Below are 23,660 nucleotides of genomic sequence, written 5' to 3'. Positions count from 1 at the left end.
AAAAAAAAAAAAAAAAAAAGTTGTTTGATATAAAACAATCAATTAAACAGTCTTATATAGATGCTTGTCTGTAGCAATACTGAAAATACATATGTATTTCTCAATATAAATTTTAAATGACAACAATTAGCTGTATATTTTAAAATAAATCACTAATCCTTTTTTAATGAACATAAATAGGTAAAGTCTTATGTTTGTTTGTTTGTTTTATTTTTAGTAGAGTTTAAAATCTTGGCTCTTACTGTGGTTCAAGCCTAAAATAAGAACGATTTTTAGACATTGGAGTCCATTGTAATAAGACTGCACTTCAATGCCCCTCACATCACCAAAGGATTTAACCTCCCTAGTAGCTAAGGTAAGAGTTGACAGTTCTGCTGTGCCAAGGAGTGAATTGTGGGCACGATTTTTAGATACAGATTTCCTGCTATGGTCAAAGCTATTTGACTGGAGTGATTGTCTTCATTCTCAGCCCACAGAGAACAGGTTATATTCAAGAAATGGTGTGTGTATTAAGATGGTCTATCTGAAATGGTGTGTGTATTAAGATGGTCTATCTGTGAAGTCATTTACCAACTGTTTCAATGAACAATGGTTCTGCTTGGAGGGTGGCACAGACATTAGGTGAGGGTAAGAATCTGGTTCATTGGCTGTGATGATTTGGAAAAGCATTCATCTCAGAGAAAGAGTAACTTATAAAGTTCTCTTCTTCAAAATTGATACAATAGTTACAAACATCAAGCAAACCATTCAGTCTCACTCTTTGTTTTTCTCTTATAAGATGACTCTCAAGTTAATTGTTTATGTTTCTTTTGGCTGTATAAATAATTTTGAAATATGTAAGCTGTTCTGAAAACCATAGTATAGTGTAAAAACATGAAATAAACAACCCTACTAATAGCAAAGCTGAGATAGGAGAAGCAAGATTTCAAGACGGTTATGTAGTACCTGGCAAGACACTGTAAGGTACAAACAAGCAGAAAGTGTATATGGATTGTACAATATTGGACCTATTTCTTCAATTACCAAATTAGAGAGACAATTGGATGACAGTCAACAAATTTCTAATTCCTCATTTTTTTGGATTTCAATTGATTAGCATATGTTGGTAATATTAATTTTCATATTAAGATATTAAGAAAAGGTAATTGTTACTTCCTGTTGTTTTTGTTGTAGGAGGTGGAATTAGGTTTGTGTGGGTTTGTTGAAAGATTGCTTTCTTACTTCTTCTAGGGTGTGGTTTTGCTCCTTATGTTGGTGTTTTCCATTTATTATCCTTTGTAGAGCTGGATTTGTGGAAAGATATTCTGTAAATTTGGTTTTGTCATGGAATATCTTGTTTTCTCCATCTATGGTAATTGAGAGTTTTGCTGGGTATAGTAGCCTGGGATGGCATTTGTGTTCTCTTGGGGTCTATATTACATCTGCCCAGGATCTTCGAGCTTTCATAGTCTGGTGAGAATTCTGGTGTAATTCTGATAGGCCTGCCTTTATATGTTACTTGACCTTTTCCCCTTACTGCTTTTAAAATTCTTTTTGTTTAGTACATTTGGTGTTTTGATTATTATGTGATGGGAAGAATTTCTTTTTTGGTCCAGTCTATTTGGAGTTATGTAGGCTTCTTGTATGTTCATGGGCATCTCTCTCTTTAGGTTAGGGAAGTTTTCTTCTATAATTTTGTTGAAGATATTTACTGGCCCTTAAGTTGGAGGTCTTCACTCTCTTCTATACCTATTGTCCTTAGGTTTGGTCTTCTCATTGTGTCCTGGATTTCCTGGATGTTCTGGGTTAGGAGTTTTTGCATTTTATGTTTTCTTTGACTATTGTGTCAATGTTTTCTATGGTGTCTGCTGCCCCTGAGATTCTCTCTTCTATCTCTTGCATTCTGTTGGTGATGCTTGCATCTATGACTCCTGATCTCTTTCCTGGATTTTCTATCTCCAGGGTTTTCTCCCTTTGTGATTTCTTTATTGTTTCTATTTCCATTTTGAGATTCTGGATGGCTTTGTTCATTTCCTTCACCTGTTTGTGTTTTCCTGTAGTTCTTTAAGGGAATTTTGTGTTTCCTCTTAAGGGCTTCTAGCTGTTTACCTGTGTTCTCCTGTATTTTTTTGAGGGTGCTATTTATGTCTTTCTTAAAGTCCTGTATCATCATCATGAGAAGTGATTTTAGACCTGAATCTTGCTTTACCGGTGCGATGGTGTGTCCAGGACTTGCTATGGTGGGAGAATTAGGGTCTGATTATGCCAAGTTATCTTGATTTCTGTTGTGTATTTTCTTATGCTTGCCTCTTGCCATCTGGTTATCTCTAGTGCTACCTGCCCTGGCTAAATCTGACTAGAGCATGTCCTTCCTGTGATCCTGGTTGTGTCAGAACTCCTCAGAGTCAATCTGTCTCTGTGATCCAGTGATTCTGGGATCCTGGGATCCTCGGCTAATTAGAGCGACTGGGAGTGGAGCTTCCTCTGGGTGTTGTGGGACTGGCTGTGGATTTTGTGTGCCCAAGGTCTGCTCATGGTACAGGCCAGTCTTGACAGTCTCCTATATTTCTTTAAGGGAGTTATTTATGTCCTTTTTAATGTCCTCTATCATCATCATGAGAAGTGATTTTGGATCCAAACCTTGCTTTTCCAGTGTGATGGTGTGTCTAGGACTTGCTATGGTGGAAAAATTGGGTTCTGATGATGCCAAGTAACCTTACTTTCTGTTGCTTATGTTCTTATAATTGCCTCCTACCATCTGTTTATCTCTAGTGCTACCTGCCCTGGCTAAATCAGACTGGGGCCTGTCCTTACTGTGATCCTGGTTATGTCAGAATTCCTCAGAGTCAAGCTGTCTTTGTGATCCTGTGATTCTGGGATCCTGTAATCCTGGGCTAATTAAAGTGCCTGGGAGTATAGCTTCCCCTGGGAATTATGGGACTTGCTGCAGAGTTTGCACCCAAGGTCTGCTCAGGGCACCAGTATAGACAGACTGGAAGCAACCTGTGCCACTGGGCAGGCAGAGTTCCTGTGTGCCTGGGTCCTGCTGGTCCCAGATATTCCAGGTGTTGGGACAGATGTTGTGTCCTACTCACCTCTGATCCTTCAAAGTCATTGTTTTTAATAGCTGAGTATACTCCATTGTATAAATGCACCACATTTTCTGTATCCATTCCTCTGTTGAAGGACATCTGGGTTCTTTCCAGCTTCTGGCTATTATAAATAAGGCTGCTATGAAAATAGGGGAGCATATGTCCTTGTTATATTTTGGAGCATCTTTTGGAGTGGTATAGCTGGGTCATCAGGTAGTACTATGTCCAGTTTTCTGAGGAACCACCAGACTGATTTCCAGAGTGGTTGTACCAGCTTGCAATCCCACCAACAATGGAGGAGTGTTCATGGCTCATTCTTATCTAATCCCCATTCTGATTGGTTTTTTAAATATATATTTTGAAATAGTAATATAATTATATCCTTTCTCCCTTTCTCTCTCTTCAAATTCTTCCAAATACCCTTCCTATCTCTCAAATTCTGGCTTATTTTTATCATTAATTGTTGTTACATAATACATGTGTGTTCGTGCATTTGTGTGTGTGTGTGTGTGTGTGTGTGTGTGTGTGTGTGTGCGTGCATATTTCTGAGTGCATGAATAAATACAACCTAAAGTCTGTATAATGTTAACCTATATATATGTTTCCAGGGCCAACCATTTAGTATTGGAGAAGCAGTTGAAACCTAATGAGCTAGCTTCTCCATTTCCACCTTAGCATGTCTACTGGTATCATCTTTGTTCAAGTCTTGTTTAGGCACCCAGGTTGGTGAGACTTCATGGACATACCTTAACATTTCTCTTCTTCTTCCTCCTCCTCCTTCTCTCTGCTTTGTTTCTTAAGAGAGTTTTCCTGTGTATCCCTAGCTGTCTGTAGACCAGACTGGCATCAGATTCACAGAGATCCACCTGCCTTTGCCTCCTGAGTGATGGGCTTAAAGACATTTGCTACCACACCCAGCTAAGTACTTTTGTTTTCTGTTTGTTTGTTTGTTTGTTTGATTGATTGATTGATTTTGAGACAGGATTTCTCTGTGTTGGTTACTTCCCTCCTTTGGTAGTGTTCACAGTGCCTTCTAGTCCTCAGAAAAGAGAGAATCAAGTCAGTTCCAGCTCAGGGGCCTCTGGGCCCTTTGTCTGAAGTACATGGTGTCTTCAGGAAAAGGAAATTACCTTCTACCTATGTGGAGCAACCAAGACAATAGCCTATAATGTTTGGGAAATCTTAGGTAACCCTAACCAGCATTTCAGAAGAGCGCGTCTCATGCTTAGTATTAAGTTTTTGTTAGATCGTCTTTGGCTCTTGGAGAGAGTATTTTCACCCTAGACAAGAAGATTTCAGATAAATATACATATATATATATGTATATATATATATAATTTAAATATTGACTAATGTGTATTGTAGATATTTTAGGTGGACAGTTAATAGTATGATTCCTTATGCCTTTTCAGACATCCTTTCTAACATTTTATCTTCCTTCCTCCATCTTCTGTACATATCTCCCACCTGCTCCTGAATTAGAACACCCCATTTTTCTCATTTCCCCATTTAGATGATTTATACCCTGCTATTCTGCTGTTGCTCCTCCACACTCCTACAGTGATTGCTTTGTACAATCCTGGTTTCTGCAGTTACTCCAGGATATACACGCACATTTAAAGGTTTGGGCTAGGGGCCCCAGATGAAATAGAACATGTGATTTTTTTTTCTGGCTCTGGATTACCTCACTCAATATGATTTTTTTTCTAGTGTCATCCATTTACCTGCAAAACTTATTATCTCATTTTTCTTTACAGGTGAATAATATTCCATAGTGTATAGGTAGCACCTTTTCATTATTTGTGAAGTGAAGAAAATTTAGGTTGTTTTTATTTCCTAGCTACTGAAAATAGAGCAGCAATGAGCATGCTGGTCAAGTATCTGTGGAGTAGGATGCTGATTCCTCTGGACATATGTCAAAAAGTGATATAACTAACACAGATTTATTTTTAACTTTTTGAGACTTCTCCACACTGACTTCCAGATTGGATGAGCAGCTTGCAATCCCACCAATAGTGAGTGAGGTTTTACCATTTCCCCCACACTCCTGCTAGCATTTGCTTTCAGTGTTTTGTTGTTGTTGTTGTTGTTGTTGATCTTACCTGATCATTCTGACTAGGGTCAGGGAGTAAAATCTCAAAGTTGTTTTGATTTGTGTTCCTTTAATTGCTAGGGATGATGAACTTTTCTTGAAATATTTCTTAGCCATTTTTTCCATCTTCTGAAAACTCTGTTCACATCCCAAGCCTATTGTTTGAACTGTTTTCTTGACTTTTTGTTTAATGAAGTTCTTTATATATAGATTCTGGATCTTAATCCTCTGTCAGATGTATAGCTGGCAAAGATTTTTCTCATTCTATGGGCTTTGAGAAGATAAAGAAGATTGACAAACCCTTGGCCCAACTAACCAAAAAAAAGAAAAAAAAGGAAAAAAGAAAAGAAAGAAAAAGTAGAGAACCCAAGTTAACAAAATCAGAAATAAAAGGAAAAAATTACAAGAGAAAGTAAAAAAAATCAGATTCAATTGAGGAATATTTATACCTCATTAATTTGGGAGACCTAAAATAAATGGATAAAATCTAGATTCAGGCAAACCACCGAAACTGAACCAAGAAGTCAACAACCTAAACAGATTCATAGCAAATGAGGAAGATGGAAATAGTAATAAAAAAGCCTTCCAACTAAAAAGTGTCCAAGGCCATCTGGATTCTCAGCAGAATTCCACCCGACTTCCAAAGATCTATAAGCAATCCTTCTTAAACTATTCAAAAAATAGAAACAAAAGAAGCACTCCCAAACTCCTTGCATAAAGTCAGTATCACTCTAATACGAAAACCAGGTAAAGACACAAGAGAAAAAAATAAAGCTACATACCAATACTCCTGATGAACAGATTCAAAAATGCTGAATAAAATACCTGTAAACAGAATACAGACCTATGTCAAAAAGAGTATACACCATAAACCCAGTAGCTTTATTACTGAAATACAGAATGGTTCAACATGTAGAAGTCAATAAATGTAATAAGCTACATAAATGGACAAAAAGACAAAAATCACATGATAATCTCAATAGATGCAGAAAACTTCTTGACACAATCTAACACACCTTCAGATTAAAAATCCTAGAGAAAATAGGATTAAAGTGAATTTATCTAATCCCCATTCTTATGCCACAACTGAATACTGACTAACTCTCTGTGGCACACATTTAAAGAAAAAAAATACTGGCTATCATTTAAAAAACATTGTTCTACAAGGCAGAAAATATCTCCAATTCTTCTTCCAATGCTCCATCAATGTATACCCTAAAAACACCTACATAGAACATATCTCTCTACCAAAATATATATATCTGGTATCAAACTATCTTGAGATGGCTTCTGTAAAGCCACAGGCTGCTCCATACTGCCCTTCATTCCCTTGTGCATCCCCTAGTTCTACTTCTTCTTTCTCAAATATGCACCATTTACACCACCAAATCTATATTAGAAGGACATGTCAAATCACAAAATCTCATCAATCTTTATACTTAAACATCCAAGTTGTTTTAAGGGTAGAACTATCCTCTATTTTTATACTCAAAAACAGAAAGAAAATTAATGTTTCATCATTTTAGCTACAATCAAATATAAACATTAATGTCTCAGGTTTGGGACTGACTAAAATCCTTGCTGGAGAAGAATCAGGACATGGTGCATATTGCCAGCATACAACATAAAAGCCAGGTATGGCCATGTATATTTGTAACCCCATCAGGGAAGTAGTAAGGGTCAAGAGGTTCCCAGGAAGTCACTGGCCAGACAATCTAAACAAAATAGTAAGCTCTAGGTACAGTAAGAAACCAAATATAAATACATACATACATACATACATACATACATACATAAATACATAAATGGGTGGAGAATATTAGAGACATTCTGCATTGCACACACACACACACACACACACACACAGAGAGAGAGAGAGAGAGAGAGAGAGAGAGAGAGAGAGAGAGAATTAACACATAACTTGAAGATGTGTTAATGAGAGGAAATGAGAACACTCGTCCACTGTTGGTAGTATTGCAAACTGGTATGTCCACTGTAGAAACTGGTGTGATGAATTCTTAAAAAGGTAAAATATATCTTTTATATGAACCAGCTATGCCACGCTTTGGCATATGCCAAAAGAACTCAACATCTTACTTCACAGATACTTCTTTAGCGATATTCATTGCTCCTTACTCATAATAACTATGGAAACAACCTAAACTGAGGAGAATCTACTACTATAACTTCATTAAACCAGTATAATTTCTAGCTACATCTAAATATTCTGCTTTATATACACAATGAAGTACAATTCTCACCTCTCATCAAAGAGAGCTTCTATTGCAGCAGAAATAGATAATTGCAGAAAGTTACAACTAGTCAAAATGCAGAGAACAATGAACTGGCATGCTGAGCCCCACTTGATATAACTACAATACAGCCTCTATACTTAAAGCCCAGAACACATCACAGTAGAAGCAACAGAAATATAGTAAGACCAGGATTATAAGAAGACCAGGACATCTACTGGGAAACAATGTCTTCTATATAGGACAGCAAAGCTGCATATATAAAATCTCAACAATAGTTGCCTATACAAGACTTGAAGATGGCAACACCAGTTGGATGAGTGAAATCCCAGAAGACCTCATTCCTATATGAAGAACTACAGACATTTAGAGGAATAATTGTTCTACTGAGAATGAATACCCTGATAGGTTATATAATCCCAAGTGATTAGTCCTAAAATCAATGTCACTTTACAATGAAAGTATAAAGAAATGTCTAAATGGAACCAAATTCCAGGTAAGCAAACTATCCCTAGAAAATGTTTCCTGAAATTGAAAATCTCATCCCAAGGGCAAAAAAAAAAAAAAAAAAAAAAAAAAAAAAAAAAAAAAAAAAAACAAAAAAAAAAAAAACAAAGAATTGAAGCCTGAGACCTCTTTTCTCAAAGTTATACTATGAGTTATGGTCATATGAGCACCAAGTAGAACAAAAGTACCAAACCCTGGAGTTTAGAGACCCAGCTCTGGGGTGACACACAGCCTCTCTCCACATTTAAAACTCATTCCCAAAGATCTGAAATCAATTCTAGAATACACTCCCTCAAAATCTCAGAACTTCTTCTATCACATTACCCACACTTCTACTTGTCTTCTTCTGTCTATAGTCTCATTTCTTTGTCCAGTCATTCCTAGTTAGAGACTCCTTTCGCATCCTAAAACATTTCCTCTCAGTCAACTCACAGAGAATAGCACTATGACCTCATTCTGTCATCTCCTCCTTGAAACAGTGCCAAAGATTTTAAGGTACATAGCAAACATGATCCAAGTGCAGCACAGTTTTCCTTTGGTCACCTCTTAGCCCAAAAGTCAAAAATAGCTCATTTTTTAAAAAATAGACTTTTTAAATGTTTTGATATAGATCTATCTTACTTCAAAAATTATTGTACTACTCAAGACATGAAATGTTTTATGTGGATCCTTGCACCAAAACTTTAGATTTGTGTGTCTAGGTTGGAGTATCTGTAGGATCCAGGAAACTAAAATGGGAACAGTAGGAGTAAAAAAGAAAGATCTTGAGGTGATGGGAATAGTAGAACATGGTGATGCTAAAGGTGAAAGGGAATACTAGGGAGGTGGGATAAGTGGGGAGAGGGATGGAAGAGGAGCACAGAGGAGACAGTGAGGGAGAATATTTGAGAAAGCCATATGAAAACCCTATATTACAAGGTTGAGATGTGTATGCATAGGAATGTGTGGTGACTTTTGGCATTTCCTACCCTACACAGTGGATAATGCTCCTTCTAAAAGCCATAGGCTCCCAAATAAAGTCTAATGCCAGGCATGTGATATCTCCCTTGGTGTTGCTACTCGGGAATGTTCCAGAGACCCCATAAAACAATACAGACTATTACCATTGCTATTGATTGTCCACCATAACTTGAAGGTAATAACTTACTGCTGATGACACTACATACTTTGGTCACAGAACATAGAGAAACCAAGTAGGGTTGACTAGGAAGCTTCTTCCCTGATGACTAGTACTAGAAGATACTAAATATGCTCCTGAGAGATATAGTGGTCAACAGTATTATCCAGTTATGAACCCTACAAGCTACAATTAAGATCAGCCTGGCAAGATATGACCATCGGTACAATAGTAAAAGGAATGCTCTAACAGTAACTAACAACTTTCTAATTAGACATAAGGCTTACTCCACAGTAGGAAACATATGTCTGGTACTATGAATCTGACCAAGAACCCATGGCTGGGGAGCTCGTAGATCCCAGTGGTGAAGCTACTCCTACTATTTTACTACATGGGTACAGTATCAAACAGCTCTCTAAAGAAACACATCTTTCCTCACAGATGAAAGGAACAGCTGTACTTTCAGTACAGCTCTCGGTCTTCATCAGAGAAGCTTCTTTGCACAGTGAAAAAATGGTTAATTGCAGAGATTCAGAAAAGGCCAAAATTCAGAGAATACATGTCTATCAAGTGCTCAGCCATAAATGAGACCTCTATAACACACTTTCACCCTAAGCCTCAGGGAACATCAAAGAAGAAGGGGCAGAAAATTTAAAAAACAAATGTTCAGGAAGACTGGAGCAAAATGATGTTCCAAGACATAACAGGACTGGTGTACTCATGAACTCACAGTAGCTGTGGTTGTCTATACAAAATAAGGACTGTCAATATTGCAGTATAGAAGGGAGAAAGATTCACAAGTGCCCTAGGGGTGAGATAGTGAATTATCTTTAGGGGTGTGGCCTCTGGTAGGTCAACCTCTCTCAAGTGAATGACTTCACACCTATACCTATATAGGAAGCACAAATTCGAGTTAGTAGTGTATAAAAGAAAAGAGGACATGATACTGGGTAGGGGTAGAGAGGTGGATCTGAGATGAGTTAGGGGAGATGTGGGGAGTGATTATGATCAAAATGCATTAAATGCATGTATAAAATTCCCAATGAGTTAATTTAAAATATTACATTTTTAAGATATAAATTATTGTAAGTCTCCCAATTCTACATGAAAAAAGCCACAAGTCCTCAACCCACATCTGTGGATTCATTCCTGTTGTAGCAGTATTACAAAAGTGCTACACCAGGAAAAAACTGGAAAAGTCACCAGAACAAGCAATATACAAAATTATTTCCATGATGTGTCCCATAATACATATAGTAGCAACAAATTAAGAGCTTACCATTTCATGCCCATTCTGGCCCAGTTCCAACTAAACAAAACACTAGGGAGCTGTGTTTTTTAAATGCTTTGGATACCTGAACTAGAAACTCTCTCAGAAGATGGTATTTCTATAAATCTTAGTAAGTATGCATTTATTATGAAACCATGGTAATCAGAGCAGCTTTCTGTTTCCCAGATTGACATGTGTTTTTCTAGGAAGAAAACTTTTAGGAACACAGTCTCAAATAATGTGGAAAACACAAAGCTACATTTTCATGAGCACTGTAGTCCTATTTGGATAACATCTGAAGCCTAATTCTGTTCCCTAAAGACCATTACCACAAACTAACTTAACACTCATCATTATACACTAACTTTTGTGACACGACCCCATGGAACATATGTGCTGTCTGCATGGGAGGTCTAAGGGCTATAGCTAGAGCACATAACAGCAGCAAAGAGGTGAGGAAACTAGTGTACTCTGAAATATTTTTCAAATATTAATATCATTAGAATGTTCTCTGTGCTATACAAACCATAACTTCTCTACATCTCCATTACAGTACTATCATTATTTTAAATAACTGAGGCAACTAAACAGTATCCAAATTAGCCACTAAAAATAAGGCTAATCATAATAGTTTATAGCTTCCTCCAAAATTATGGAATACAGAGAAATAAAATTGCCCTGTGAACATAAAATGCTAGCGGTCTAATCCATCAGAATGCAGATGCAAAACCACTTTAAAAGACAAATAGAAGCCAGTACTGAAAGAATGGCTGATGTTTAATTAATTACTTTACTATGTTTGTATTAAGTGTGTCTATCAAAGAGAAATTTGCCAATCACAAGCAAATAAAAAAGGCACTTCAGAACATTTCACATTAGCAATGTTCATCCAAGCACTTGTATACAGAAGAATTTGAAAAAGAAAAAAAAAAGAAAAAAAAGAAACCCACTGTAAAGACCATTCTTAGATTCAATCTAATGTCCCTTGCTCTAACTTATATCCCATAAAAATATCGACTTTATTTCCCATCCAGGTATTCCTACAAAAAAAATGGATAAATCCATAGATTTGAATATCCAACTTCTAATGCATTTCATGTTTTCTATTATAAATCAATAATTTGACATTTGAACTAAGTTTAGCTTTTCAAGTAACTGGCCTCAAATATCAAATTAATCAACTGAGATGGAGTTATTCAGTCTCTATGACAGTCAAGGTCCTCTATGAAAACTAACAAATGTACTTTATGAGTTTGGTTATTGTGAATTCATCCATAAAAAGTGTATTAAATGTAATGAAATAACCAAGCTGTGGAGCTGAGGAATTTATCCTAAGGTAAGGAATACCAATCTGTGAAGATTTTGAATGATAGCTTGCCATCATTCCCACATGACAGAGATCAATTACACTGCTGTCCATAAAGGACTTAAACAACTAAAAGGCATTCCATGATTGCTTAGTATCTTTCCTGTTTAAAACGTGGAAAAAATAGTCCTTAGAAATTCAAACAAACACTAAAAGACACAAAATATTAATGGTAATAAATGTTTTAGTCATAGAAGCTTATTTCCTAAATTATAGCCAATAAACTTACAATTCTCTATAGAATGCATTTATTTACAGTTCTGAAGTAATAGTATTTTTTTTATATAGGAACAAATGTCATTACTTCAATTTCTTTACCCATGGTAAGCAGCATAACTATTTCCCCAAACTTCAACACAGCTCAGAATCATTGCTAACATAATCTTCAAAGCAGGTGGGCGGGCGATTGATACTGACATGAGATGAAGCCTATTTGTCATCTCCAGTTTAGACTTGCTTGGAACTAGTATTTCATATTTTTTCTTATATCAAGTGTCATTTTGACTAAAACTGCATGTTCTCTCAAATGCAGAGCCTAGTCTGCCTCCCTCTCCCTTCTCTGTGTCTATCTGCCTCCCCTCCCCCGTGTGTGTATAAACGTGGATAAAACCTAAGCCTAGAAAGGAAACTTAAGAGAGTAAAATAGATAATGAGGAAAGACAGGACATGGGGAAAAGTAAATGGGACATCAAAGCAGAAAAAAGAAGACTATAAGGAAGGTTACAAAGAGGGATTGGAGTAACAAAGGGTGGAAAAATGAGGGAGAACAGAAAATCTACTAAAACGCTTTCTTTAAAAATGGCATATTGTGCAATGCCTTGTTTGCTGATTTAAAAAATTGCCAAGTTTAAAAACTTGACATTCTGGGCTATGATTACAACTTAATGGTAGAGTAACTGTCAAATAAGCACAAAGCCCTAAATTCAGTATCCAGTACTAGAGAACAAAAGGTGTCATTTTGAGTCCTTCCATTTTTCTCTTTTTGTTCATTAGTGTGCAGATAATGGATTTCATTTTAACATTTTCATATATAATCATTGTTTTGGGCTCATAGCTACCACCACAGCTATTCTTCTAAATCTTTCTCCTCTTCTTCTGAATTATCTAAAACAAATTTCAGATAATTTTTTAAAAGTAAAGTTTAAATATTTAAAAAACAAAACAAAACAACAACAAAAACCCTTAGCTTTAATTGTGAATAATGTGAATCTCCAAGCACTGAGAACTTACCTTCTCATTCTTTGCTTCCTTTGTAAGACTTGTCTGGGAGCTTAGCATCCCATCAATCCTCTGTCCTCAAGAAGTTCACACCAGTGGTCCAGCATAGCCACTGCGGGCATGAAGGCACACAGCCAGCTGGCACAGAGCATGGACCAAAACAAAAGAGAGTGATAAAAGCTTAGCCAAAAGCAACAAGAGACAGCAACTCTGCTCTACTAATTGTACCCTAATTGCCCATAAAAATATGTTATCTTACTATCTGACAAAAACAAAACGTTATTTTAGTAGTAGTCTTAAAACAGTGGAAAAGTTTCCAAAGTTAAAACTTGTTCTTTTGTCTATTCTGCTTCTAGTAAAAAAACTAAAAATAGAAATTGAATATAAGCTACCTGGTGAAAGACTAACACTAAATACAAGGCAATTTCCCTCATTTTCAAAACTGCAAATTATAAGCAGAAAAAGGCCTTCATGAATGTACCCAAATGAAAGCATACTTTTTATTGGGATGAGGGCTAAGAATATGAGTAAGAAAGACTTAGTAGACATATATAGTCCTAGTGAAGAATAGAGAGAAACTTGAGCAGGCAAAGGATAAAAAAAAAAAAAAAAGGTTAACCAAAGTCAAGAACTGTTGTAATAGTATTTAATCTCAATCATCAGTTTCTACCCTACCTTTAATCATTCAGTTCCCAAATAAAAGACACAAAACTTTTATATTTATAATAAGCCGTAATCAGCACTAGAGCTGGACTGATATCAATCTTCTAAACTATTAGTATCTACTTCCCCATCAACAACCCAGAATTAGAACTTGACATGTTCCATCTGGGAAGCTTTTCACTCCAGTTGGCCACCCCTCATAGCCATGTTTTCATGACTCACCTACCCCATGGTGTCTTCTCCTCTCTCTACCTTCTTCTCTTATCCTCCTCATGGTCCTGACTCAGACACCAAACCCAGGAACCAAAACTCCACCTACCTCTCTTCTGCTCAACTATAGGCTGTCAACATCATTATTCAATTACTTAAATTAAGGAGCAAAGTTATATAGTATCACTTGATGTACATGAGGATTCTCATCCCTCAGGCAACCAGGGCCAGTATTCAGCATTACAATACATAGCAACAGAACAAGCCTTAACAAAAAACATATATAAATTATTTTAAAATTTAGTAACTCAATCAAACCAAAATCAAAAAGGAGGAAGATAATAATTTTCAGAAGAGGTTATGGTCTGTATCCTATATGCCCTCCAAAATTAATGTGTTAGCACCAGTGAGAGAAATGGTTCAATAGCTCAGTTCAGGTTAAAGGTGATGAGGCACAAGCCTGGCAACCTGAGCTTGTGCCCCAAAGACCACATAAAGGTGGAAGGAAAGAGCTGCCTCCATAAATTGTCCTTTCACCTTCATGCACACACACACCATACATACAAACGCACACAAACACATACTATAAACAATTTTAAAAGAGTTTATATGATAAATCTTTGGTCCCCAAATGATTCTATTGGAAGGTGGTAAATGTGTTAAGATACCTGAGAAGGAATTTAGGTCATTGAAAGTCATAATATCCTTGAAGAATACATTATGATCCCTGCCCCTCTCTCTCTTTTTGCTTCCTAGATGCTATGAGATAAGCAGCTTTGCTGTGCTACTCTCTTTGCCATGATGTTTTGCTTCACTATAGCAAATCCAAAACAAGCATGGATTAAAATAAATATTTTTTTTTAATTTTATATTTCAGATACTTTGTCACAACAATAGAAAACTACTAATACAGATAATATGATGATATACCTGGAACCCCAAGAAATTCAGCAGATTATCTATACAATATATAATAACCCAACAGGTATTAAAATAAAAAATTAATTGACCAATCAATACTTTTCACATATGAATTATAACCATTTATAAGACCCCCCAAACCGAAAAGAAAAATGCAAAGCTATAGATATATCAATAGTTTTTACATATGAATTATAAGCAATTATAAGACACCCCCATACACAAACTCAAAAGAAACAAGCAAAGCTATAGAAATAAAACAGATATAAAAGACTGAGTGTGAGGCCAGCCTGGTCAACAGAGTGAGTTCTAGGACAGCCAGGGCTACACAGAGAAACCCTGTCAAGAAAATACTAAAAAACAAAACAAAACAAAACAAAACAAAACTGGCTGTATACAGAAAAATAGATTTGAACAAGAAAGGTATACATAATTCCATCAAGTCTCCCAAAATTAATTCCAGTCTCAACAACAGCAATGACAAAAAAAACCTAAGTTCTTAGACCTATCTATGTTTTTTTTGAAGTTACACAATTTTATAATGTAATCAGCAAATAAGGAATTTTAAAATGAAGAACATTTACTTCTCATTATAAGGATGCTCTGCAAAAATACAAAATATCTTTGCAAGGAAGGTACAGTGACTAGTTTATAACCTTTGACAAATGTCAGTGGAACAAATGTGAATATTTCTTTTATTTTCAGATAAAATCTGAACAGTAGAGCTGGGGTTTCCTAAAACTGACGAACAGGAAAGCACTTCCCTGTGGCTGGAAAGAAACAGCACTTGAAAATGTCTTCCCAGTGAAGGAGCTAGAGAAAGGACCCAAGGAGCTGAAGGGTTTGCAGCCCCTTAGGACGAACAACAATATGAACTAACTAGTACCGTAAGAGCTCCCAGGGACTAAACCACCAACCAAAGAGTACACATGGTGGGACTAATGGCTCCAGCAGCATGTGTATAGTAGAGGATGGCCAAGTCAGTCATCAATGGGAGGAGAGGAACTTGGCCCTGTGAAGGCTCTATGCCCCAGTGTAGGGGAATGCCAGAGCCAGTATGAAGGAGGGGGTGGGATGGTGAGCAGGGGGAGGGGGAAAGGAACAGGGGATTGTTTTAGTTTTAGGGTTTTTTTTTATTTTACTTTTTTTTTTTTGGAGGGGAAACTGGGAAAAGAGATATTGTAAATAAAGAAAACATCTAATAAAAAAAAAGAAAATGTCTTCCAGGATGATATTTTCTATTTCCATTCATTTATTGGCAAATTTCATGAAGTCATTGTTTAATGACTGTTTAATAGCTGAACAGTACTCCATTGTTTAAATGTACCATATTTTCTGTATCCATTCCTCTGTTGAGGGACATCTGGGTTCTTTCCAGCTTCTGGCTATTATAAATAAGGCTGCTATAAACATAGTGGATGTATGTTGGAGCATCTTTTGGGTATATGCCCAGTAATGGTATAGTTGGGTCCTCAGGCATTACTATGTTCAATTTTCTGAGGAACCGCCAGATTGATTTCCAGAGTGATTCTACCAGCTTGCAGTCCCAACAGCACTGGACGAGTGTTCCTCTTTCTCTACATCCTCACCAGCATCTACTGTTGCTTGAGTTTTTGATCTTAGCCATTCTAACTTGTGTGAAGTAGAATCTCAGGGTTGCTTTTATTTGCATTTCCCTGATGAGTAAGGATATTAAACATTTCTTTAGGTACTTCTCCACCATTCAAGTTTCCTCAGCTGAGAATTCTCTGTTTAGCTCTGTTCCTCATTTTTTAATAGGGTTTATTTAGACCTATCTATGTTTATACTACAGTTTCAAATAGAAGTAATCAAAAAAGTTTAATTAAAAAAGCTGCAGCATGCTGGGTAGTAGTGGCACACGCCTTTAATCCCAGCACTTGGGAGGCAGAGGCAGGTGGATTTCTGAGTTCGAGGCCAGCCTGGTCTACAGAGTGAGTCCCAGGACAGCCAGGGATACACAGAGAAACACTGTCTCGAAAAAACAAACAAAACAAAACAAAAAAACAAAAAAACAAAAAAAAAAAAAAGCTGCATCATAATAGTAGGGAATAGGTTGAAGTGAAGCCCTACATCATCAGATCTTAAAGATCTACATTCTTTCCCTAGACTCCAGCCAGGAAAGCAGGCAAGCTGACTGCAGATATGTACCTCACCCTCTGCTCCTCCAAATTCAATGCCCCATCTCATCCCTAGCAGCAGCCTCCTTCTTCCCTCATCCCTATCTCCAGTGGATCACACAAATCTCCCCCTCCTAACTGCCCCTCCCCACGACACACTCATTGCTTTATTCCAGATCCCAAGTCCAGCAGGCACACCCTGAGAATTCACAAGCTACTCTGACCAGGAACCAGGTAGCCTAGTTGCAGATCTTCACATTCTCCTCAGCCCCTCCACATCCACTCCCAGTATCATCCTCAGGTCTGTTGTGGGCTCTCCTCACTTTCTTCCCCAAACGCAGAAAATTAAGCCATTTTCCTCCCTCCTAGGGACACCCTCAGTATCTTCCCACCTCATCCCCATTCCTAAGTGTCAGCTCCCAATAACCAGAAGCACATCATACCTGTAACCACCAGTGGCTACACTTATTGAGATAACAGGAGGGATTCCTTACCAGGCAACACACAGCCACCATACTCTTCTAAGAATCAGAGAGGGGAACAGAAACCAAGCAACAAAGCACCTACCCAATAAATATAGAACCAGACATTAGCACCTACAAGTATAACCTTTGCTATCCGAGATGCCCAGGTGTCAGCATAAAAAGACAGTCAGTAAGATGTAGGACAATATGGCACCACTAGAGTTCTACAACCCTACCACAGAAGGCCCTGAATATTCCAACACAGCTGAAACACAAGAAAAAGACTTTAAAATAGCCTTTATGAATATGATAGAATTTCTTAACGAGTAAATGAATAAATCCCTATTTTCAATCTATGAAAACACAAACAGTGAAAGGAAATAAAGAAAAATTTCAAGACCTGAAAGTAGAAATAGAAACAATAAAGAAAACCCAAACTAAAGTAAATATGTAAATGAAAAATTTAGGATCTGAAACAGGAACCTCAGAGACAAGCCACAAAACAATATAAGAAGTGGAAGAAGAAATCTCAGGCATTGAAGACACAATAGAAGAAATAGATACCTCAAAGAACAATGTTAAATTTTAACAAGTTTAAAAATCCTGGCACAAAACCACCAGGAAATCTGGAACACTTGAAAAGACCAAATCTAAGAATAATAAGACTAGGAAAAAGAAAATAAGCCCTGGTCAAAGGCACAGAAAATATTTTCAACAAAATCATAAAAGAACATTTTCCTGACCTAATGAAGGAGATGAAGGTACATGAAATATACAGAATACCAAATAGATTGTAACAAAAAAGAAAATTCCTTCATCATACAATAAAATATCAAATAACAGAATATTAAAAATAAAAGCTGCAAAGAGAAAATAGTCAAGGAATATATAAAGGCAGAAAAACTAGAATTATACATGACTTCTCAATGGAGACTCTAAAACCCAGAAGGGCCAGATGTGCTCCAGATTCCAAGAGACCTCAGATGTCATCTTAGACTACTATACCTAGCAAAACTGTCGATCACAATAGATGGAGACAATCAAACAGTCCACAATATAACAAAATTAAAACAGTATCTTAATATAAATCCAACCTTACCAAAGGTGGCAGAAGGATAGACACTACTTCAGGGTAAAAGGATGGAAAAAGAAATTCCAAGCAAATGGACCTATGAAGCAACCTGGTGTAGCCACTTGAATAGATTTCAATCTAAAACTAATCAAAAGAGCCTTGGAAGAATACATAGTGATCAGAAAAATCCACCAGATGATATTTCAATTCTTAACATCTATGGTCCAATTTTGGAAAAGAAACAAAACTATAGCTTCAGTCACATATTGACCCTCAAGCACTGATAGTAGAATAGGCAAGTATGGTGGCTGTGTGTACAAGGGACACACCAATTAGATGGATCATCCAGACAAAAATAAACAGAAAAATACTGGAGTTAACAGATGCTATACATCAAATAGATGAACAGATGCTTACAGAAATTTTACCCAAGCACAAAGTACATGCCAAATATATAGAAATATAAACTCACGCAAGTATCAAAAGTTCATGTACCATAAAAGTATGTCAATTGATTGGAGAAAAATATTTAGTGAACAATGTTAAGAAGATTAAATAATACTTGAAAGTAAAAATTGGATGAATATATCATACCATGTACAGAACAAATTCTTGTTTACTAGATCATATCTAAATAGAAAATCTTAAATCACTTAAGAACAATGAAAAACTAAAGCTGATTACCTTTCATCCTAGATGTGAAAAATTCGTTTAAATTATGACATCAAATTCAAAAGTTATTGATAAGTTTGACCTTATAAATATAAGGTAAATTTTCACAGCAAAATGAGTGTGTGTGTGTGTGTGTGTGTGTGTGTGTGTAAGTAGCTACTCTAGAACTAAAAGAGGAAGTGACCAAAAGTCTAATAAAAAACAAGAAAATAAATTAACATTTCACAGAAAAAGAAGTGTTAATAAAATCCTTAAACAAACTATAGGAAGATCTACTTATTTCACAATAGAAATGAAAACTACACAGAGAAGGTTTTTTTTTTCCTTCCCACCCATCATATTAGCAAAAATCTAACATTGACCACTCACTTCATTGATAAGGATGTAGGTAAATAGCACTCCCAAACATTTGGAGGTGAGTATGATCCTTATTCAACAGTTGGTAATATACTTTCTTCTTCTTTTATTAAGAATTCTATTCATTTACATATCAAGTGATATCCCACTTCCTGTTACCCCCTCCACCAACCCACCACCCCATGATATCCCACTTCCTGGTAACTCTTCCACAAGCCCTCCATCCCACACCTACCATCCCACCTCCCCTTTGCCTGTATGAGAATGCTCCCCTACACATCCACACTCTTCCGCCCTATTGCTCCAGCATCCCACTATGCTGGGGCATCAAGACTCCCTGGGATCAAGGGCCTCCCCTCCTGTTATTGTCAGGCAAGGCGATCCTCTGCTACATATGTATCTGGAGCCATGGACCCCTCTAGGTACACTCCTTAGTTGGTGGTCTAGACTCTAAGAGAACTGAGTGGTCAGGCCAGCCTTTGTAGTTCTTCCAATGAGATTGGAATCCCTCCATGCTCCTCCAGTCCTTCCACCAGCTCCCCCACCAGGTTCCCTGAACTCCATCTGACGGTTGGCTCCAAGCATCCACATCTGCATTGGTCAGTTGCTGGCCAGACTTCCTCAGGAAATGCCACTATAAGTTTTTGTCAGCAAGCACCTTTTGACCATGACAAAAATGCAGGACTGAGGCATCCACACTCTGGTCTTCCTTCCTTCTACTCTACATATGTTCTGCGGATTGTATTATGTGCACTGTGCGCTTCTGGGCTAATATCCACTTATCAGCAAATGCATATCATGTGTGTTCTTTCGTGTCTGGGATACCTCACTCAGGATGATATTTTCTACTTCCATCCATTTGCCTGCAAATTTCATGAAATCGCTGTTTTTAATAGTTGCATATACTCCACTGTCTATATGTACCACATTTTCTGTATCCATTCTTCTATTGAGGGACATCTGGGTGCTTCCCAGCTTCTGGCTATTATAAATAATGCTGCTATGAACACAGTGGAGCATGTGTCCCTGTTATATGTTGGAGCATCTTTTGGGTATATGCCCAGTAGTATAGCTGGATCCTCAGGTAGAACTATTTCCAATTATCTAAGGAACAACCAGACTGATTTTCAAAGTGGATTTACCAGCTTGCAGTCCCAACAGCAATGGAGGAGTGTTCTTTTCTCTCCACATCCTCACCAGCATCTGCTGTCACTTGCGTTTTTGATCTTAGCCAGTCTGGCAGATATGAGGTGAAATCTCAGGGTCGTTTGATTGGCATTTCCGTGATGACTAAGGATGTTGAACATTCTTTTAAGTGCTTCTCAGTCATTCAAGATTCCTTGGTTGAAAATTCTCTATTTAGCTCTGTACTCAACTTTTTAATAGTTATTTGGTTCTCTGGAGTCTACCTTCTTGAGTTCTTTGTATATTGAATATAAGCCATCTATCGGATATAGGGTTGGTAAATATCTTTTCCCAATCTGTAGGCTGCCATTTTGTCCTATTGACAGTGTCCTTTGCTTTACAGAAGCTTTTAAAGCATAAGCATTGATGTTCTACTCAGGAAGTTTTCCCCTGTACCCAAGTATTCGAAGCTTTGTCCCACTTTTAGATTTTTCCCACTATTAGATTCAGTGTACCTATTTTTATATGGAGTTCCTTGATCCACATGGTCTTGATCTTTGTACAAGGAGATAGGAATGGATCGATTTGCATTCTTCTACATTGCTAACTGCCAGTTGAGCCAGCACCATTTGTTGAAAATGCGGTCTTTTTTCCAGTGGATGGTTTTAGCTTCTTTGTCAAAGATCAAGTGACCATAGGTGTATGAGTTCATTTCTGGGTCTTCAATTCTATTCCATTGATTGCCTGTCTGTCTCTGTACCAATATATCATGCCATTTTAATCACTATTGCTCTATAGTATAGCTTGATGTCAGGGATGGTAATTCTCCCAGCCATTCTTTTGTTGCTGAGAATCGTTTTCACAATCCTAGATTTTTGTTATTCCAAATGAATTTGAGAATTGCTCTTTCTAACTCAATGAAGAATTGAGTTGGAATTTTGATGGGGATTGCATTGAATCTGTAGATTACTTTTGGTAAGATGGCCATTTTTACTATATTAATCCTGCCAATCCATGACCATGGGAGATCTTTCCATCTTCTGAGATCTTCGATTTCTTCTTCAGGCATTTGAAGTTCTTGTCATACAAATCTTTCACTTGCTTGGTTAGAGTCACACTAAGATATTTTATATTATTTATGACTATTTTGAAGGGTGTCACTTTCCTAATTTCTTTCTCAGCTCTTTTATCCTTTGAATATAGGAAGGCTACTGATTTGTTTGAGTTAATTTTATATCCAGCTACTTTGCTGAAGTTGTTTATCTGGTTTAGAAGCTCTCTGGTAAAATTTTTGGGATCACTTATGTATACTATCATATCATCTGCAAATAGTAATATCTTGACTTCCTCCCTTCCAATCCCTTTGTTCTCTTCTTGTTGTCTAATTGCTCTGGCTAGAACTTCGAGTACTATATTGAATAGGTAGGGAGATAGTGGGCAGCCTTGTCTTGTTCCTGATTTTAATGGAATTGCTTTGAGTTTCTCTCCATTTAGTTTGATTTTGCTATTGGTTTGGTGTATATTGCTTTTATTATATTTAGATATATATAAATGTACCTTGAATTACTGATCTCTCCAATACTTTTAACATGAATGGGTGTTGTATTGTGTAAAAGGCTTTTTCAGCACCTAATGAGATGATCATGTGTTTTTTTTCCTTTGAGTTTGTTTATATAGTGGGTTACATTGATGGATTTCCATATATTGAACCATCCCTGCATTCCTAAGATGAAGCCTACTTGATCATGGTGGATGATCATTTTGATATGTTCTTGGATTCGGTTTGCAAGAATTGAGTATTTTTGCATCAATATTCATAAGGGAAATTGGTCTGTAGTTCTCTTTCTTTGATGGGTCTTTTTGTGGTTTAGTTATCTGTGGTTAGTGTAACTGTGGCTTCATAGAATGAATTGGGTAGTGTTCCTTCTGTTTATATTTTATGGAATAGTTTGAGGAGTATTAGTATTAGATCTTCTTTGAATATGTGATAAAATTCTGCACTAAAACCATCTGGCCCTGAGCTTTTTTTTCATTGGGAGACTCCTAATGACTGCTTCTATTTCCTTGGGGGTTATAGAGCTGTTTAGATATGGTTTATCTGATCCTGATTTAACTTTCATACCTGGTATCTGTCTAGGAAATCATCCATTTCATCCAGGTTTTCCAGTTTTGTTGAGTATAACCTTTTGTCATAGGATATGGATATTTTTTTAATTTCCTCAGTGTCTGTTGTTATGTCTCCCTTTTCATTTCTGATTTGTTAACTTGGATATTGTTTTTGTGCCCTCTGATTAGTCTGGCTAAGGGTTTATCTATCTTGTTAATTTTCTCAAAGAGCCAGCTCCTACTTTTGTTGGTTCTTTGTACAGTTCTTTCTGTTTCTACTTTGTTGATTTCAGCCCTGAGTTTGATTATTTCCTGCCATCTACCCATCTTGGGTATATTTGCTTCTTTGTGTTTTAGAACTTTCAGATGAGCTGTTAAGCTGCTAGTGTATAATCTCTCCAATTTCTTTATGGAGGCACTCAGGGCTATAAGTTTTCCTCTTTGCACTACTTTCATTGTGTCTCAAAAGTTTGGATGTGTAGTGCCTTTATTTTCATTGAATTTTAAAAATTCTTTAATTTCTTTATTTCTTCTCTGACCAAGTTATCATTGAGTAGATAGTTGTTCAGCTTCCACATGTGTGTGGGCTTTCTGTTTTTGTAGTTATTGAGTGTGGGGAGCCGTGAATCTTGAGAGGTATTCGCCATGGCAAGATGGCACCTAAACAACTGTTTGCACATGTGTGTAGAGTGAAAAGACGCCATGTCACCGCCTATCCAGGGGCGTTATGTAGGGTAATGAGCGAACAGCCAATCATGAGCAGACACGCCACGCTGTGGGCAGATACCCTGCATTGTGGTGTATATAAGCAGTGCGGATTTTGGGTTCGACCCTTTTTTTCCCTATGGATGGAGACAAATAAACGTTGCTGCAGAAGGAACCTAGTGTCCGCGTGTCTTCTTCCTGGCGAGACGACCGACCGCGCAGGCTACAGCTGGTGCCGAAACCCGTGATGCTGGGAGAACCTTACAACAGCTGGTGCCGAGAAACCCGGGACGCCAGGAGAACCTTACAACAGCTGGTAGGTTTCAGAACTGCA

The 23,660-nt window shown here is 37.1% G+C and overlaps 1 protein-coding gene across 15 annotated transcripts in view; it reads right to left on the bottom strand.

Annotated features, from left to right (window-relative positions):
• Nucleotides 1-23,660, bottom strand: part of Slc4a10 (solute carrier family 4 member 10) — a 432,277-nt gene that overhangs the window by 391,507 nt on the left and 17,110 nt on the right. For 12 of the 15 annotated variants that reach the window (XM_031370397.1, XM_031370402.1, XM_031370408.1 and 9 more), the window contains 3 exons: nucleotides 14,435-14,580; nucleotides 12,906-13,031; nucleotides 5,946-5,988 (listed from right to left, as the gene is read on the bottom strand). The gene's annotated coding sequence lies outside the window, so the exon portion shown is untranslated. The remainder of the gene's footprint in view (nucleotides 1-5,945; nucleotides 5,989-12,905; nucleotides 13,032-14,434; nucleotides 14,581-23,660) is intronic. The other 3 variants (XM_031370398.1, XM_031370403.1, XM_031370405.1) reach the window with 2 other exon arrangements.

This window comes from Mastomys coucha, unplaced genomic scaffold (genome assembly GCF_008632895.1).
Source record: "Mastomys coucha isolate ucsf_1 unplaced genomic scaffold, UCSF_Mcou_1 pScaffold15, whole genome shotgun sequence".
Taxonomy (NCBI): Eukaryota; Metazoa; Chordata; class Mammalia; order Rodentia; family Muridae; genus Mastomys; species Mastomys coucha.
The sequence above is the reverse complement of the archived record's forward strand: the minus strand, read 5'-3'. Positions and strand labels throughout refer to the sequence as shown.